Source organism: Emys orbicularis, chromosome 6 (genome assembly GCF_028017835.1).
Source record: "Emys orbicularis isolate rEmyOrb1 chromosome 6, rEmyOrb1.hap1, whole genome shotgun sequence".
In the NCBI taxonomy this organism is placed as follows: domain Eukaryota; kingdom Metazoa; phylum Chordata; order Testudines; family Emydidae; genus Emys; species Emys orbicularis.
Genome location: NC_088688.1, coordinates 45,489,941 through 45,507,942, shown reverse-complemented (window position 1 = coordinate 45,507,942; position 18,002 = coordinate 45,489,941).

Below are 18,002 nucleotides of genomic sequence, written 5' to 3'. Positions count from 1 at the left end.
TACAAGCACTACAAAGACAGACGCAAGTACAGATACCTTCTCCTCCAATGAGACTCACTCCCACTTAAACTCCCCTGTTAGCCGCCCTGTCTGATCCCTCCTATAATTTCTTGCAACTGTGAAAATTTAAATAAATAAAAATAGGAAAAAAATGCTTAAAACCCATAATTTTGCACAACTGCAAAAATTTAAAATTGATAAAAACAGAAAAAGTGCTTAAAAATAAACATCAATATTATCTGTCAAAATTATTTAAAAAAAAAAAAACCACCCAAATGCTGCCAAGCCTGCTTGTAACTTATCCTTTTCATACAGATACCAGTAAGCTCAAAGACGTGCAGTATAATCAGAATCCGTGGGTGAGTGGCTATTTCTTTGAGTAGTCATATCTGAAGAAGACAATCATTATTATAGCTTTAGCTGTACAAATGACACACAAGGGCTAGATTCTTGGGTCCGCCAAGTTCCCTCTGTGCCTTGCAAGCACATTCCCGTATATAAGGGAATCCCCACTGCCATAAAGCTGGAAGAGACAGCTCTCTTGTGCAGCCTCTGCCACCCAACTGCTGCTTCCTACACCAGACTGCCCTCTATTGTGTGTTGGAGCAGGGAAGGGATGGGAGGGGCTATGGCTGAGCAAGGCTCTGCTGTGCTCAGTTCTCTACTGGTGTAAAGTCCATGAGGGACCCTAACCCCCTGGAGCTTTAGACACTGGGCCGGGTGCCTGATAACAGGGATCCCAGTTCAGCTCCCAGTCAGCACCTCCTCTTAGTCTCCACCGAGGTTAAGCTCTGCTCAGCACAGTGGAAAATCAAACCCTGAAGTCTCCAGAAAAGAGTGCATTTAAAAGTGAAGAGCTTTTCAGCTCATAACATCATGAGGGTTATTTCCTGTCTCTATGCCCTTAACAGCTGAAAAGAAGGAAAAATCCATTGACCGCTACAATTCTGCGCAGTATTCATCTTCATTGGAAAGAAATTGTAGGGGATGCTCTGGGTTTCATTTCATTACTAATACAATGTTTGGAAGACTCTTACTTATCTTACCATCAGCTATTTTGCCTATCCCTCAGCTTTGTTTTTGTTCTTTTTTTCCTCAACAAGGAAAACACAAATTGGCACCATCTATTTCTGGGGCGAGTGAGGGAGTATATAAGATTTACATACAAACAACTCACCAAGAATAGTCTTCAGTACAAAAGAATTAGGGTCACATTCCACCCTCACACACAACTCCCACTGATGTTAAAAGAGAGTTTTACACAATGGCCAAGGATGCAATATGGCCCTTAGCTATCAATCCCATCATCGTTAGCATAACTACAGAACAATAGACGTGAAGACCACCTTTCTCCTATGCCAGGACATATGTTAAAGACAGAGCATATAACCTTTCCATTTACACCTTACCTGCTGCTGCTGAAATAGATGTGATTTTTTCCTAACACATTACATTATCTATGGTTTTACAAAGTTATGTCAAGCACATAGACTTAGAAATGGTATTCAAACTACCTTAAGTCTTATAGGGGCTTCTTCAGATACACCTCTACCCCGATATAATGCGACCCGATATAACGCGGTAAAGCAGTGCTCCGGGGGGGGCGGGGCTGCGCACTCCGGTGGATCAAACCAAGTTTGATATAACGCTGTTTCACCTATAACGCGGTAAGATTTTTTGGCTCCCGAGGACAGCGTTATATCGGGGTAGAGGTGTACTAAACAAAACTGATAAACAGATGAAATAATAATTAATAAAATGCCCATTTTGTCATGATGCAACTTTTCCCTGAAAAATCTTTTTATTTTAAGATTTGTCTTTAAGAAATAAGAAAACTGAAATTCCTTTGAGTGGAGGGAAGGATGGAGTCTTAACTGCCAGAAAATGGTCTCAACATTGGAATGAGAAATATGCCTCTAATTGTCATTATGTGACCCATGGGAAGGGCATTGGGCTTGTAACCAGAGAAACTAAAATGTGCAAACTTTCTTAATGATGGGGCTACTCAGAGAGCCTAAGATGAATAAAGACCCACCATCTAGGTGTATCCCTTCCTTTGGATTAGCAGCTGCACCACATAATGATTTCTACCCTCCTAATACTTGTCTTACTACTTTTTAAAAATATATTATTCTGTATAATGAATCCTTTTTTTTCAAAAAGAAGAAAAGTAAAAAACAAAAAAGAAAACCATCACATGAAAAATAATGTTTTACATACTGTGGCAGAGCTCCGACCTTGTCCCCGTGGGTCCCATGCTTCCAGGCGGTTTATGCTAGGCTCAGAAGCTTACTGCGACCCTCCACGTAGCCCTTCTCTCTTTAGGGCCAGGGTACAGTCTACTGAGCCCTTTTCATCATAAGCCAGCAAGGAGGTTGGTGAGAGAACTCCCACAGTCTCTGTTGTCCCTACAGGCTTATTCATGAACAGTTGAGTCTCCTGTCCTGACAGGGACCTGTCTTCCCTTCCCAGGAGGTGTTTCTGTAGTGGGGGATTGGGGGGAACCCGGGCCCTCCCTCTACTCTGGGTTCTGGCCCAGGGACCCTAATGGCAGCAGCTGTTGGCAGCCGACCTTTCACTGCCAGAGCTGCTACATTTCCCTGGGCCACTTCCCCACAGCTCCCCCGCTTCTTTCTCTCAACGCCTTCTTCACCCTTACCTTAGGGCTCCCTTTCCAGTGGTTTCAGGGTGTCTTCATTACCCAGCCCTTCAGCCGCACTTGCTCTCTTTGGCCTGACTGGAGTGAGCCCTTTTATAGCATCAGAGGGGCCTTAATTAGAGTCAGGTGCTTAACAGCCTCACCTCACTCTTAGCAGGTTAATTGGAGTCAGGTGTTCTCATTAGCCTGGAGCAGCCCCCCGCTCTGGTCAGTCAGGGAACAGAAAACTGCTAATCCAGTGGCCAGTATATCTGCCTTCTACTACTCTGCTGTTCCCAACTGGCCTGGGTCTATCACAATACAAAATACATAATGACTTTCTAATATCTCTATGATTATTGTTTCAGTTGTTGTTCATCATGTGTTCCTTAGTATATATCATTTACTCTCATGTAAAAATTGTCAGCTTGAAGTCCCTTTCTTATCTTAAGTTGGTGCCCCCTTATCCTTGTGTTCAACACTAGCTCAAATAGCCTTAAAATAATTATCCTGTCTATTGCCCATGGAATTATACATACTTTAATGATATTCCCTCTTAATCTCTTATTTGCTGAAGAATATTTTTCTGACTACCTAAGATCCCTGTGTGATCCTAGTGGCCTTCTGCTGTACCGTTTCCATTTCTGGAATATCCATGTGTAATACAGCAATTGAAACGGTGCGAAGTATTCCAAATGTAGCCTTACTCGGCCCTTGCGCAATGCTAGTAGAATTTCCAAAGATATGTATTCAATACTAGTTCTTGGCTTTTACTCCCTCAGCCATCCTAATAAGTATATGTTTAAGATAGTAGAAGTATTTTACACCCCACCTCTCTTCTGATACATATTTTGGACATTGAAATTAAATTACTATAGAAAGGTATGTATTATGTCTGGGGGGGGGGGGGGGGAATTGTGGCAAGGAAGGTGGGAAGCAAAGCTTCTCCGTCAGTGACTGATAGAAGATGTTGCCTCCAGTTGTGTAAACTTCACAGATCTGACTGAAAGACAACAGAAGCCACCATCTCAGTAAGAAAACTGAGGCCAGTGCAATGAGGATCTTTATCCAAAGCCCACTGAAACTAGTGGGAGTATTTCCATTGACTTAAATGGGCTTTGGATCAGCTCCTTATTCTGGATTTATACTCAGGTCACTGAATACAGAATCTGGCCCCTAGTTTATATAAGACATTCTAAATGTTCTTGCTTTCCTTCTTTGTTCTGATTACTCCATCCTATTTCTTTAGCTCTTATCACTTGAGCTTAAGAAGAATCTCCATTAGCTATTCCAAAATCTCTCTGTCAACTCAAACTAGTTTACAGACGACACAAAACTTGGGGGAGTGGTAAATAATGAAGAGGATAGGTCACTGATTCAGAATGATCTGGATCTCCTGGTAAACTGGGTGCAAGCAAACAATATACATTTTAATATGTCTAAACATAAATGTATACCTCTAGAAATAAAGAATGTAAGCCATATTTACAAGATCAGGGACTCAATCCTGGGAAGCAGTGACTGAAAAAAATGTGTGAATCATGGGGAATAATCAGCTGAACATGAGCTCCCAGTGTGATACTGTGGCCAAAATAAGCAGGAGGATCTCGACTAGGAGTAGAGAGATTACTTTACCTCTATATTTGTAACTTGTGTGACTATCGTTGGAATACTGTGTCCAGGTGTGGTGCCCACAATTCAGGAAGGATGTTGATAAATTGGAGAGGGTTCAGAGAAGAGCTACAAGAATGATTAAAGGATTAGAAAACATGCCTTATAGTGAGAAACACATAGTTCAATCTATTTAGTTTAACAAACAGAAGATTAAGGAGTGGCTTGATCACAGTCATAAGAACATAAGCCATACTGGGTCAGACCAAAGGTCCATCAAGCCCAGTATTCTGTCCTCTGACAGTGGCCAATGGCAGGTGTCCCAAAGGGAATGAACAGACAGGTTATCATCAAGTGATCCAGGCTGTATCACCGAATCCCAGCTTCTGGCAAACAGAGGCTAGGGACACCATTCCTGCCCATCCTGGCTAATAGCTATTGATGGACCTATCTTTCATGAATCTATCTAGCTCCCTTTTGAACCCTGTTATAGTATTGGCCTTCACAACACCTTCTGGCAAGGAGTTCCAGAGGTTGACAGTGCGTTGCGTGAAAAAATACTTTCTTGTGTTTGTTTTAAACCTGCTACCTATTAATTTCATTTGGTGGCCCCTTGTTCTTGTATTATGAGAAGGAGTAAATAACACTTCTTTATTTACTTTCTCTATACCACTCATGATCTTATAGACCTCTATCATATCCCCCTAGTCGCCTCTTTTCTAAGCTGAAAAGTCCCAGTCTTATTAATCTCTCCTCATACGGAAGCTGTTCTATACCCCTAATCATTTTTATTGAACCTTTTCCAATTCCAATATATCTTTTTTGAGATGGGACGACCACATCTGCACGCAGTATTCAAGGTGTGCGCGTACCATAGATTTATATAGAGGCAATATGATATTTTCTGTCTTATTATCTATCCCTTCCTTGATGATTCCCAACATTCTGTTCGCTTTTTTGACTGCCGCTGCACATTGAGTGGATGATTTCAGAGAACTATCCACAATGACTCCAGGATCTCTTTCTTGAGTGGTAACAGCTAATTTAGACTCCATCATTGTATATGTATAGTTAGGATTATGTTTTCCAATGTGCATTACTTTGCATTTATCAACATTAAATTTCATCTGCCATTTTGTTGCCCAGTCACACAGTTTTGTGAGATCCTTTTGTAGCTCTTCACAGTCTGCCTGGGACTTAACTATCTTGAGTAGTTTTGTATCATGTGCAAATTTTGCCACCTCACTGTTTACCCCTTTTTCCAGATTGTTTATGAATATATTAAATAGTACTGGGCCCAGTACAGATCCCTGGGGGACACCACTATTTACCTCTCTCCAGTCTGAAAACTGACCATTTATTCCTACCCTTTGTTTCCTATCTTTTAACCAGTTACCAATCCATGAGAGAACCTTCCCTCTTATCCCTTGACTGCTTATTTTGCTTAAGAACCTTTGGTGAGGGACCTTGTCAAAGGCTTTCTGAAAATCTAAATACACTATATCCACTGGAAAAATAACAGGAGTACTTGTGGCACCTTAGAGACTAACAAATTATCTCCTTTGTCTGCATGCTTGTTGACCCCCTCAAAGAATTCTAGTAGATTGGTGAGGCATGATTTCCCTTTACAAAAACCATGTTGACTATTTCCCAACAAATTATGTTCATTTATGTGTCTGACAATTTTGTTCTTTACGATATAAGTCTATAAGTACTTACAGGTGGAACAAATATTTGATAATGGGCTCTTCAGTCTAGCAGAGAAAGGTATAACATGATCTAATGGCTGGAAGTTGAAGCTAGAGAAATTCAGACTGGAAATAAGGCATACATTTTTAACATTGAGTAAATAACCATTGGAACAATTTACCAACTTGTCTATCACTGGCAACTTTTAAATCTAGATTGGATGTTTTTTCTAAAAATTGTGCTGTAGTTCAAGAGGAATTATTTTGGGGGAGTTCTATCATAGGTTTCATACAGGAGGTCAGACTAGAGCAGTGGTGGGCAACCTGCGGCCTGCACGCAGCCTGTTAGGGTAATCCGCTGGCAGGCCGCGAGACAGATTGTTTACATTGACCGTCCGCAGGCACGGCTGCCCGCAGCTCCCAGTGGCCACGGTTCGCTGTTCCTGGCCAATGGGAGCTGCGAGAAGTGGCAGCCAGCAATGGCCGCCCACAGCTCCCATTAGCCGGGAACGGCAAACCGCGCCGACAGGGAGCTGCGGGCGGCCGTGCCTGCGGACGGTCAATGTAAACAAACAGTCTTGCGGCCCACCAGTGGATTACCCTGATGGGCCGCGTGTGGCCCTCCACTGGACTACAGGATCAGAATGGTCCCTTCTGTACTTAGAATCTATGAACAAAACCACCCTCCGACTTCAGTAAATCCAGATATCATACTCTGCTCTTGTTGCTTTAAATGGGCCCTTAATGGCTTGATGCAGATGAATGACACTTCGGAAATGCTCTACCTTCAAGACTGAGGGGCAGCATGGTCCAGTTTCTTATATACGGTTAACATAGGACCACTTGAACAAAAAGATACTAAGTAATTGTTTAGGTTGCATCTCAGAGCATGTGTGACTACAGTCAGAGCATAAACTGACTACAGTTTAACAAAGGGGTCTTGGGCCCTCCCCATAGCCCTAGCCTTTCAGTCCTGTATAATGCCCAGATTCTATGGTGATTATGCTTGTTAGAACTGAATATTTAATAATAAATTATCCCAAATATTAAATCAAAACAGGCCTATTAACTTTATGGATGTGTTGGGTGTGTTTTGTTATAGTGTTATGGTCTGTTAAAATATGTATATGTTAAATCCAATATGTAGTTTGTAAAGATATAGCAGCAATCCAAGATGGAGTTTGAACTGCCATCTTATGACCTCTATTTTGTTGTTTACTGTTATCATGGCCCAGTCATGACTGGATCCAACTGGTTTTTCCCGCCACTGGCAACTCCAAGGATAATTTTACCTCACACTGTTTCTCGCCTTTGCTGGGACTGTACCATATTTTCCCACCACTAAATGCATAAAGGGACTGAACTCACCGACAAGTGGCGCAGTCCATTCCAGTGACTGTGCATGCACGGTTCAGGTCTTCACAGCACCAGTGCATCGTTGAAGGGCACCACCGTTCCTGAAGTGAAGAGAAAGGGAAGAAGACATTCCATCTTACCTGCTCCTATTCCTGGGTACATCATCACCAGAGGGTTTCGATCTGCTTCTTCCATCCTGAGACATTGAGGGACTCTCCAGTGCTCCTCCTCTGTGGGTTCCAATTACCCAGCGAGTGTAGGTCCTGGACTTCACCGACGCCACAAAGGTGCTGATAGTGAGACAATTAGGGTTCTCTTAATTAGGGATTTTATACTGTTTATTGCCAAGGGTGATTTTGTATTTTGGATTTGAGCTTCATGCTCCTGTTTTAAAGCTGCTGTTTCACTGTTTTGTATTGTTATTTAGCTACTGTTCTTTTACATTTACCCCTTCCATATTGTATTCAGTCCATTAATACACTTACCTGTTGTTTTTACCTTTACCTATCGTCAGTTTCCATTTCTTAAACTAGGGAAGAGGGAGGGAGACCTGTACACCAGTCCACCGGTGACAGACACGGCAGAGGGCGGGTCTGCTCTTCTGAGTAAAAGGGGCTTCTTTTACATCTCGATACCTACACCACTATTAGGGCTGGCTCCAGGTTTTCTGCCGCCCCAAGCGGAAAAAAAAAAAAGTCGGCAGCAGCCTCAATTGCGCTGCTCCATTCTTCGGCGGTGGGTCCTTCACTCCCTCTCTTCCTCTTCGGTGGCACTTCGGCGGCAGCTCAAAGACGAAGAGAGGGACTGAGGGACCCGCCGTCAAATTCCCGCCGAAGACCCAGATGTGCCGCCCCAATAGCGGACGGAGTGCCGCCCCTTTGAATTCGCCGCCCCAAGCACCTGCTTCCTTAGCTGGTGCCTGGAGCCGGCCCTGACCACTATACATCTAGAGTTACCTTGGCTCCCCTTTGAGGTAACAGATGCAATGGTTACCGCCAAAGGCTGAGCATTAGGAGCATCCTGGGTTCAAATGAGAAACCTCACTCATGTGCTCACTTTGGGGGAAATCTCTCCTGAATTGGTGTATGTCTGTTCTGTAGTGGCAAGATTCTAGGAACATGTGCTCCATAGGGACTTAATGCACCTCAGCACAGAACAAGGTTGGAACACATCATAGGTGGTAGTAGTGGCCAATGTGTGACCTGAGGAAAAGGGTACCTAGTCACATACTCAGGCATCGTGAAGGCCGTTGGATTTGGCCCTTTGTAACCCACCACTCAGTCCACAGAACTCACTTGAGGTGCTTGTGTTTATCAGTACTGAGCACCTTCCGTTGAGCCTGAGGACCAGCCAGCCCAGCCTCCAGGCTGATTGATCAGCTCAGCTGGGTTGCAATAGGATCACCTGACTGGCCAGCCCACATGATTGGGTGAAGGAAGCCAGAAGGCCTGCTTCTAAGCGCAGTAGCTGGTGACCACCTGCTCAATATTTCTTTCTATGGCTGTGATCACACTTGCCCCAGCCTTGTTCTTACCCTGCTCCAGTCTTGCCCCTACCTTGTTCCTGCCCTGCTCTGGTCCTGCATTCCCTTCCTAGCTCTGGGTTTGATGCCAGCTCTGACTCTGACCCTTGGCTCTGGTTTCTGGTTCCTGATTTCTGCTCTGACCCTGAGCCCCCAGCTTTGGTACCTAGACCCCTCAGCCTGGGTTTAACCATTAGGCAGGACTACTAGTGCCTACCCCTGACAATGTTGTAACATTAGATAAAAAAATTAAAAAGGCATATGTTATATGTGTGTTGAACTATACTGATTACATAGAAATGCACATCTGGAAGGAAACTTAATGCTGCAGTAGTAGCTGCAATTTAATTGGATCTGTAGGTGTAAAACAGCTATTGTGAATATAAGAGGTGTGGTGGCTGAGTGGTTAAGGCGTTCAACTACAATATAAGAATGATTTGTTGGATATTAGTTTCTGAGGCAAACCATGCTGAAATTCATTCTCCCTAAGGACTGAATAGTAGAATAACAAATGACTGAATACAACTGAACTCCATTAAAGATATTTTTCAGGGTATGTGTATTTATCAAACATTATATTGCCTACAATTAAACATTTTGTAACTTATCACACAAATGTATGTATATTTTAAATTGAAGTTAATTTGAAGTTGCAGTTTCTATTACAAAAACTAAGCTCACAAGGAGATTTCATATGCTTAAAATCAATTTTTTTCTTTTGCATAAAGAGGTTGAAAGACATTGTCAGTGTTTTATTGTATGTAAAGAAAGACAGGATTGGCAAGCTATCTTTACAATCATAGTCATATCAAATATGTCAAGTCTAACATTTAAACAATACAGTCAGAAATTGATTTTGGTCACTTCCTTGATTTGAGAAACAAGGTGTTTTCGAAATGAAGTTTATTCATGCCATTTTCTATTAGCATTATACGAAAATTAATACATGTATAGTTAACTGACAGGATAATATCAAAAAATACTATTATAGATTGCTTATCCAGTGTATGTGGTGTGGGATTTTCATTTTTTTTAATATGCATCTGTAGAGAACTGGGTTGGAGCAATAAATCAATTTGATTTTCAGATACAAGACAGCATTCTTTTAACTAAATACAGCAGTTGTTATTAAAAAAAAATCAACATTGGCCTATTGATGCCACACAGTTATTTTCTACTGTAAATATAAAGGAAAAACTGGTATCTCAGATACCACTTAGTGCTAACTGTTCACGAATGCTGACTTGTTTTTTTCACTAAAATACAGTATGCATTGTAAGTACAGTCTTTATATAGTCCACTTCTCACTCAAGAAGGCTGAAAGGGGCATAAGAGGCATCTCCTGATCTCCCATTTTTTCCTCACAATTTTATGGTAGTTTTCTGCCTATGGTTAAGGATGCCCAATACTTTCCACTATAAGACTCTTTTTTCAGTTGCTTATAACTTTGCCAAACTGTTTGGGCTGAAATTTTCCACAGCAGGTGTCTGCCTCAGGCTGATTTTTTTATATATATAATATTGCGGCGGAGTTGGGGGGATTTCAGCTAAAATGGTTCCGGTGTTTCTGAGAACAAGATTAGAGACAAGGGTTGTTTTGTCCATGTTAAATTCTTACAACCATTTTGTTGGTAAGCTTGGCTCATTTAGCCTAACAAGACAAAGGCTGAGGGGAGGTCTGATTGGTCTCTATAAAAACATCAGAGAATAAACACCAGGGAGGGAGAGAAGTTAAGGGCCATCAACAAGTTTAATTTGAAATTAGATGGTTTCTAACCATCAGAGGAGTGAAGTTCTGGAACAGTCTTCCAAGGGGAGCAGTGGGGGCAAAAAAACCTAACTTGTTTCATGACTGAGCTTGATAAGTTTATGGAGGGGATGATATGATGAGGTTGCATACAATGCCATATGCCCCATCCTCATCACTATTAGCAAATATCTCCAATGGCTGGAAATGGGACACTAGATGGGGAAGGCTCTGAGGACTGCAGAGAATTATTTCCCAGGTGTCTGGCTGTCCACATGCTCAGGGTCTAACTGATCTCCATATTTGTGGTCAGGAAAGAATTTCTGCCCCAGGCCAGATTGGCAGGACCCTGAGAGATTTTCACCTTCATCTGCCTCATTGGGCACAGGTCACTTGCTGGTTTGAACCAATGGCAGATTCTCTGTAACCTGTGATGTACAGGAGATCAGACTAAATGACCATGATGATCTTAAAGTCTGGCTTTAAAGTCTACGAGTCTAGTGCTTCCATGCTTTGGAGCAGGGATTTGAAATTTGGCAGTATGGGATTGCCTTGGTGTCAGGGATGTGTGTTTTCCCATTTCTGTGACCATTTGGCCAAGTTATAAATCTTTGAAAAATCTCAGTTTGAAGACGCAAAGTAGAAGTTTGCAAGAGTTTGAGAGCTAAATTCTTGAAGAATCTATCTCCTCAGGGCTTCATCTCCACACGACTCTTATCTGTGACCAGGCATGTGCTCCATCCCCACAGAGCCCCTGAGCATGCTGCAGCCCAAAGAAAAGCAGGACTTTCCCAACGGTTGGCCATCTTGGCTTCTGGGAGCTGCTGTGGTGCAGGCACTGGAACTCAGAGCAGGAAGTCTCTCTCTCTCTCTGTATTCTCAGTGCTTCCCTGCTGGTGCCCATGAAGTGTGAGGGGAGGAAGAAGCCTGACTTGAATGCAGAGGGGTGAGGAAGAGATGGTAGGCAGGGGGCACATGAGCAGGGGTTGTGGACAGGATCCAGAGCCAAGGTCAGGGCATGAGGGGAACAGGAGCAGAAAGGGACAGCAAGAGGCTGCAGTGGAGACTGGGCAGAAATTGCATCTAAAAAAACCCATGTTAAACAAACACTAAAAAGCCTGGCACTCAAAAGTTAGGAAATGACAGAATTAAAGTTGCTTGTGCAGCCCCATTGTAGCTTTTTACATGAATTGATTTATATGTCAGAATTATATTTTGTTCCACCAGGCTTTACTATTTGCTGAATAACCATGAATCTTATTGGTGTAACCTCTGTCTTTCCTCCTCCAACCCTACCATCCTCTCATTACCATCTTGGTGCCTCATACAAGGTCTTTGGTGTAGAGACCTTGTCTTCTTTTTATAATGTGAAGCACTTCACACACTTGAGTGCTGCAAAATAATACTAACAAGGAGCACCGCATTAGGGTCTTCCCCCAATGTTGGGGTCCAGGGTGGGGAACAGGCAGTCACAGAATCCATGACCCTCCAGGTAGAACTGCCCTAGAAATGACTGAATTACACTGATCATTATCTGACCACACTGGGTTCTATCATACGAAACAAAGAAATACTAGCCACTGAATTTCTTAAATATGGATCTGTGGTCAGTATTATTCTTGCTATTATTCTTGCTACTCTTTCTGTGGAAGACCCTTTATTCATCTAGCTAAGTAATAGGTGGGCTGATGATTTATTTTTAATATAAAAATCCTCTGATCTATCGAACATTTTAGCCCCACAAATGTCAAGTAATTTGTTCAATTGTTAAGATGACTGCTCATTTTCCATATTTTCAATGGAATTATTTCCACTTCAGTGCTAAGATATACCAAGCTTGAAGTAAATCAATTCTCTCCTTGTGCTAAAAATTAGCATAGCACAAACTAATCAATGCCATCAAGCACTAGTGCAAAAGCTGTGACACTAAACATAACAGCAAAGAGGTAAATTGCTTATGATTCCAATCTGAATGCAAACCAGACTGCTAGGTGGCTGACCCTTGTTTAATAATAGTTTAAAAAGAACAAACAAACAAACAGGCACAAACCAACTTGTTCACAAAACTATAATGTATGATTCTATTGTTGTCTTAAGTGGACAAGTTTGTTTTGTATGTTAATCAGAATATATCTATTGCCATGATACAGGACACAGCTGACACTCTACAACTTCAGTCTCCAGTGCTGTACATGAAGCACCTTTCCTCAACCCTTAAAGATGTCACAATTATTTAGGAAGTGAATGTTGTTTCTGAAAGGTGTTTTACTGATAGCACTTGAGACTGACATCCTGTATGTAACAGTTATGGTATGGGCTGCAGCAGATCAAGCATCAACTTTGATATTGTCCCTCCATTTTGCCTTAACCCTCTTTTAGTGGTACCTTTCCTAATGCTGAGAAGATTTGGAAGGATGTCTGTGTGGTTAAGGATGGGAATCAGAAGATCTCTAACATACTCCCAGGCAGCTCCACTGCAGATTTTCTAGGCAACTCCTGCAGACCTTGGCCAATTTCTCTGTGCCTCCATTTCTTCATCTATTCTATACAATGGGGATAAAATACTTTCCTATCTCATAGTGATGCTGTGGTGCTAAAATCACTAATATTTGTGAGGTGCTCAGATACTTCAGTAATGAGTACCACAGAAAAGCTTATATAATGATTAAATCAGATACCTCTTTAATGAGTCTGTCAACAAGGGTGACAATTAGTGCCAACTGTAACATAGATACCTATCTTTTATGACTGGACCAGGACCATCAACTCATTTCAAATGGGCCACCACGCAACCATGTGATGATGATAATTTGGGGCCTTTATCAGCCATAGACAAACATGAACTGATGACCTAGAAGGGAAAAGTTCTATGTTCCATTACTGATTTCCTGAGCCATCCAGTCCTACTATAAAAATTCACTTTTAATAAAAGGTTATTTCTATCACCTGCTGTAGTATTGCTATCATTTTCTGGGAGAGAAATGATGAAATATTTTAAATTTTATATTGCAATATTTAAACAGCTTTTTTTTTCCCTAAGAGAAAATTATTTGAAAAAGACATCCCTTCCATCATGTGTTAGTTCTCAACAAGAACTGGACATTTTAATCTGACAATTCCATGTGCACTATAAGGAGGAGAAAAAAAGAACAAATATGCACTATTCTCTGCTAGGTTAAAGGTTAAATTTCTTGTGGTCTGAAGGATCATGCCCTTATTTACACTTAATAAACTGTAAGGTACAAACAGAAGTTATTGAAGTATATGGATATTGATTTCCAGTAATATGGTGACATTGAAACAAAACAATTTAACCAAACTTGGTCGAGAGTTAAGTGTTTTGATTTGATTGAGAATGCATGAAACACGATTATTTTTTTAAAAATGGTTTTGCTGGTGGTGACAATGTTCACACACATCATTTCCCAAGTTTCTCACTCCCAAAACTGATGGGGCCAGGATGCATTGTGAAGTTAGAAAACATAGTGCCTGATAAGAGACATTGATTACCCAAGCCATGTGACAATTCCACAGTTAAATGAGTAGTCCCATTGAACTCATTGGGACTACTCGCATGAGAAAGATTTACTCACACGAGTAAGGGCATACAGGATTGGGCACTACTTTTTTTTCCTGTTTTTGAGATCCCCATTCTGTTGGGAGTCCTGGGCAGCTGCAATACAAGGGATAGAACAAGATGGCAAGGCCCTGATTAACCCATCAGTCACATGTACGTAACTTCCATTGTCTTCAGTACAATTGATGGACCAATCAGCCCCCCCAGTTGTTCGGGAGATATGGTGCAGGAGACTGGTGGTGTCAGATTGAACAGGATTGAGGCATTTTCCCGGGGCAGTACAAGGACGATTGCACTGCTGCTCCCTGTGCTGTGTATTTTCTGTGCTTACACAAAGGACTTTAGCTTTCAGGGCTATCCGTCTGGCACCTGTCACAAACACTCCATTCATTCCCCAAAAGGGAAGGGATTAACAGTTATGTAATCATTTAGGTGACAGACCAAAAGTACAGTACAGGCAAGTATGACAGGAAGAGTTACTGAAAGAACATGCAGCTAATCAATGCATGTGAACAGATCTGCCATACTTATTCATAAATGTGTAAATGTTGTAAGTAATGAACACACAAAATATGAACACACTCATTTATCTACTTACGAAGAATCAATTGTTTTTATCATTTTCTCTATTCCAGCTCAAATTTCAGAGGATCATTTTGTCTTACCTCAGTGAAAATATAATAAACCTTCAATACATTCCTAAATCTTATAAATTACTGTACAATTTTGCAGTTCCCTTTCTTTTCCTAGCTGAAAAGGACAAGGTCAACATTGACCTCTCTCTTTTGTTCTTTATATCACAAGTCCATTTAGTTTCACAATGGAGTTACATGTTGCATATAAGATTACTTCCTTTGATCCTTTTTAAATGTGTTGCCTCTAATTTGATTTGCCATCCCTTGTATTATGGAATGAAAAATATTTTCTATATTTTCTATATTAAGCTTAATACTGCTCCCATTTAAATAAAGGGCAGGGTAGGATCAGGCCCACCTACAGAAAAGTGTTTGATAGTCACATTTAATCTAATCTCTTTTGCCTATCATGTGTAGGCCTATTGCCACCGGAAATGCATAAAAACTCACAATAAAAGATGCAAAGAATACGGTGTTAACCTGTTTTAGAAGAACTTTGAAAGATGCTCCCAGATATCACCAGGAAGAGAAAGAATTGTAAGACATGCAAAAGGAATCTTGAATAGTAATTTAGTACGACATTTCCTAGATAAGAGATAACACTGGCAATAGAAAGTGTATTGAAACAAATTAAATTATAATGGCAGAACATCTATCTATCTGTCTTCTTACATCATGCCAATTCTTATTGTATCTGAATACCTTACAAATTTATGTTTGTGAATACAAGAAGATCTCTATCTTTTTCTGTCTCCTTCTTCCATTCTGTAGGGACTTTGTTTTTGTTGTTGTTTTAAATATGTGATTCTGGTGGGATTACTGTGGCAAGGCTCTATAAAATAAATAGATCTTACATTTTGTTCTGAAAGCCCTGAGGTTCATGGAAGCCACCGTTGCAGACCAGTTGCTAAAATAGTCCTGTCTTCTGCATACATAGGTTTTTTCCTTGAGGATGCAAGTTCCATTGTTCCAGCAGAAAATAGCTATCAGTGGTGCTTGTGAGCAGAAGGATAGCCTTGTGCTTAAGATCTGGATGAGGACTCAAGAAACCTAGGCTCAATCCCCGTTCTACCACAGACTTCTTGTGCGACATGGCAAGTCACTTAATGTCTCTGTACCTCAGTTTGCCACCTGCAAAATAGGGTTATAATTCTTCCTTTCTCCCACTCATTGTTAGATTGTGAGCTCTCCAGGACAGAGACTGTCTCATTATGTCTGTAAACAGTGCCTAGTACAAAAGGAGGCCTAAATCTCAGACGGAGCCTCTATATGCTTAGTGTAACACAAATAAACAATAATGATCACACAGGATGGAGCAGTAACTTGGGTAAGTCCCATGGAGAGCTTTAAAGAAGATGATAAACAGGAGGCTGGCCCTAGTCATTTTGCTGTCCAGGTGGAAAACATTTTTGATGGCATAACAATGTGGTGTCCCCTGAAAGTTGGTGCTCAGGACAACTCCCCTGCTTGCCCAGCCCTGATGATAAAAACCTTGACGATGACGTGGTATTCAGAGGTGATCTAGGGAAAAGAGCAGAGCAGCACCAGGATGATGTGATCTCAGTGGCCCCTGTTGCTGAGTAAGGGTACATCCAGACTACCCGCCATATCAGCGGGTAGCGATCAATTTATCGGGAATCGATATATCGCATCTCGTTAAGACGCGATATATCGATCCCCGAACGCGCTCCCAGTCGACTCTGGAACTCCACCGGAGCGAGCGGCAGTAGCGGAGTCGACGGGGAGCCGCGGCCGTCAATCCCACGCCGTGAGGACCCAAGGTAAATCGATCTAAGATACTTTGACTTCAGCTACGCTATTCACGTAGCTGAAGTTGCGTATCTTAGATGGATTCCCCCCCCCCCCCCCCCAGTGTAGACCAGCCCTTAGTGAGCTACTCTCTTCTGAACTAGTTGGAGCTTTTTTAAAGTTGGCAATTTAATTCCAAGGTGTGGAAGCAGAAAAAGAACTGTCAGAAAAGAACTGCAATGCATGACAGTTTGTTAGCAAGAGTCAGGCTAACTGTAACCCTAATAACGCGAGATTTGTAGAAGCGAGGATTGTGTGAGGCGGGTGAGAAAGTACTGTGTGAGAAGTTATTGTGACCTTGTATAGATAAGGTGTAGAAGACCTTGTGTAGATAAGGTATAGGAAATATTGTATGTTGGCAAGAGTCAAAACAATTAAGAAATAAGATATCAAGATGGCTTATGTATAACAAAATGCAGCTGTCCCTCATTATTTTCTGTAATGAAAGGTATAAATGCTTGTTGTAATTAGGTATCAGTGAGAGAGACCTGCTTGGCTCTCTCCCTCTGCACAATTGTGAGAGTGAATAAAGCTTCTGACTTGCTGTACCCAAACAAAAAGTGAGAACTCAGTTTTTCTCCGACAATTTGGGGGCTCGTCCGGGATGGCAACGCCCTCAGAGGCACCAGCAGTTACTACGGATCGTTCCCCTTCGAACCCCATGGCGCCACAATAGAGGTAGGAGACCTTTTGAAATCTCTATTGGGGTGTCGGAGGAGGACTGTCCATGGGGCCGTCTGTCCCTGTTGGGCTCACGCCATCCGAACTTATTGACTGTGCAGCAAGGTCAGATGCTGAGCGGCGTAGGGGAATTGTTTGCCGCCCCCTGTATGCATATGCGAGGTGCATAGGATTGCACCTGTGTTGAGGGGTTGTTACCGCCTCAGCAGGAGGGGTTTTTACTGCCTCATAGTCCGGACAGAGGGGTTGTTTACCGCCTCAAGAGGGGTTTTTACCGCCTCGAGTGATGCATCGAGGTACTTGGGAATAGTACCTGAGGTACTTGGGAATAGTACCTGGAGTAAGGCCTTGGTGTGTGTGTGTGTGTGTGTACACCAGTGTGAATTGAGTGTTACCGGAAGACGCCCAGAGTACTCTGCGAAGTCTTTTGGCTCGTGACCAGAACTACTCTAACGCAAGCCCGGTAACTAGAGGATCTTTTAGGAGATCCGACCCACGGTACGCTAACTCGGCCTGGCATCGTCCGGCGAGGAGGCTGCCTGGGTCTAGGAGTGTGTGAACCCATCTTCCCTCCCCTTTTCCTCTCCGTGTGAGCCACTGACAGTCGGACCATCTCACTGGATGCAACAGAGTAAGCGGCGCCGTCTCTCTGAGATTAGCCGACGCTCTTTGCTGAAGGGAGGTGTAGGAGGTCATGGCTATCCTCGTTAGTCTCTCCTGTGTGAGTACCCTGTAGGGA